This window comes from Synchiropus splendidus, unplaced genomic scaffold (genome assembly GCF_027744825.2).
Source record: "Synchiropus splendidus isolate RoL2022-P1 unplaced genomic scaffold, RoL_Sspl_1.0 HiC_scaffold_84, whole genome shotgun sequence".
Taxonomy (NCBI): domain Eukaryota; kingdom Metazoa; phylum Chordata; class Actinopteri; order Syngnathiformes; family Callionymidae; genus Synchiropus; species Synchiropus splendidus.
Window position 1 is genome coordinate 7,501 of NW_026527118.1, and position 2,500 is coordinate 10,000.

A 2,500-nucleotide genomic window follows, 5' to 3' on the forward strand; every position below is an offset into this window, starting at 1 on the left:
CGCCCCAGGACCCCCTGCCCGGCTCCGGGGACCCTCCCCGGGCCTGAGGGACCGGCTGGACCCGGGAGGGTCCGGGTCTTCTCGGACCTCCGGGGGTCAGGAGGGGCACTCGGTCGCCTGGCCTGCCCGACCGAGGCTTGCGGCTGGCCGGGCAAAGAGCACCGTGATTCGCACCCTTGAGCTCCAGTGAAACCCCTGGAAGACATAAGCCCGACCCCACCGGGGCTCGACTTGGTACAATTTTCGCGCGACCTAATTTTTTGTCACTCAAAGGGTTTGGGCGCCTAATTTTTTGTCACAGCTCCGGCACCTAATATTTTGTCACTCTGGTTCTCCGACCCAGAGAGCCTCCGGGGCGGCCCCAGGACCCCCTGCCCGGCTCCGGGGACCCTCCCCGGGCCTGAGGGACCGGCTGGACCGGGGAGGGACCGGGTCTTCTCGGACCTCCGGGGGTCAGGGGGGGGGCACTCGGTCGCCTGGCCTGCCCGACCGAGGCGTGCGGCTGGCCGGGCAAAGAGCACCGTGATTCGCACCCTTGAGCTCCAGTGAAACCCCTGGAAGACATAAGCCCGACCCCACCGGGGCTCGACTTGGTACAATTTTGGCGCGACCTAATTTTTTGTCACTCAAAGGGTTTGGGCGCCTAATTTTTTGTCACAGCTCCGGCACCTAATATTTTGTCACTCTGGTTCTCCGACCCAGAGAGCCTCCGGGGCGGCCCCAGGACCCCCTGCCCGGCTCCGGAGACCCTCCCCGGGCCTGAGGGACCGGCTGGACCCGGGAGGGACCGGGTCTTCTCGGACCTCCGGGGGTCAGGGGGGGGCACTCGGTCGCCTGGCCTGCCCGACCGAGGCGTGCGGCTGGCCGGGCAAAGAGCACCGTGATTCGCACCCTTGAGCTCCAGTGAAACCCCTGGAAGACATAAGCCCGACCCCACCGGGGCTCGACTTGGTACAATTTTCGCGCGACCTAATTTTTTGTCACTCAAAGGGTTTGGGCGCCTAATTTTTTGTCACAGCTCCGGCACCTAATATTTTGTCACTCTGGTTCCCCGACCCAGAGAGCCTCCGGGGCGGCCCCAGGACCCCCTGCCCGGCTCCGGGGACCCTCCCCGGGCCTGAGGGACCGGCTGGACCCGGGAGGGACCGGGTCTTCTCGGACCTCCGGGGGTCAGGGGGGGCACTCGGTCGCCTGGCCTGCCCGACCGAGGCGTGCGGCTGGCCGGGCAAAGAGCACCGTGATTCGCACCCTTGAGCTCCAGTGAAACCCCTGGAAGACGTAAGCCCGACCCCACCGGGGCTCGACTTGGTACAATTTTGGCGCGACCTAATTTTTTGTCACTCAAAGGGTTTGGGCGCCTAATTTTTTGTCACAGCTCCGGCACCTAATATTTTGTCACTCTGGTTCTCCGACCCAGAGAGCCCCCGGGACCGCCCCAGGACCCCCTGCCCGCCTCCGGGGACCCTCCCCGGGCCTGAGGGACCGGCTGGACCGGGGAGGGACCGGGTCTTCTCGGACCTCCGGGGGTCAGGGGGGGGCACTCGGTCGCCTGGCCTGCCCGACCGAGGCGTGCGGCTGGCCGGGCAAAGAGCACCGTGATTCGCACCCTTGAGCTCCAGTGAAACCCCTGGAAGACATAAGCCCGACCCCACCGGGGCTCGACTTGGTACAATTTTCGCGCGACCTAATTTTTTGTCACTCAAAGGGTTTGGGCGCCTAATTTTTTGTCACAGCTCCGGCACCTAATATTTTGTCACTCTGGTTCCCCGACCCAGAGAGCCTCCGGGGCGGCCCCAGGACCCCCTGCCCGGCTCCGGGGACCCTCCCCGGGCCTGAGGGACCGGCTGGACCCGGGAGGGACCGGGTCTTCTCGGACCTCCGGGGGTCAGGGGGGGCACTCGGTCGCCTGGCCTGCCCGACCGAGGCGTGCGGCAGGCCGGGCAAAGAGCACCGTGATTCGCACCCTTGAGCTCCAGTGAAACCCCTGGAAGACATAAGCCCGACCCCACCGGGGCTCGACTTGGTACAATTTTGGCGCGACCTAATTTTTTGTCACTCAAAGGGTTTGGGCGCCTAATTTTTTGTCACTCAAAGGGTTTGGGCGCCTAATTTTTTGTCACAGCTCCGGCACCTAATATTTTGTCACTCTGGTTCTCCGACCCAGAGAGCCTCCGGGGCGGCCCCAGGACCTCCTGCCCGGCTCCGGGCCCCCCCCATCGGCCTGAGGGACCGACTGGACACGGGAGGACCCCTTGAGCTCCAGTGAAACCCCAGGATCGACCTCATGTTTTGTCACTTGAGGAAGAATCTTCAGAAATAATTTGAACCCTAACCTTAAAACTTACCCTAACCCTCTAACCCTAACCCTAACCCTAACCCTCTAACCCTAACCCTAACCCTAACCCTAACCCTAACCCTAACCCTAACCCTCTAACCCTAACCCTAACCCTAACCCTAACCCTCTAACCCTAACCCTAACCCTAACCCTAACCCTAACCCT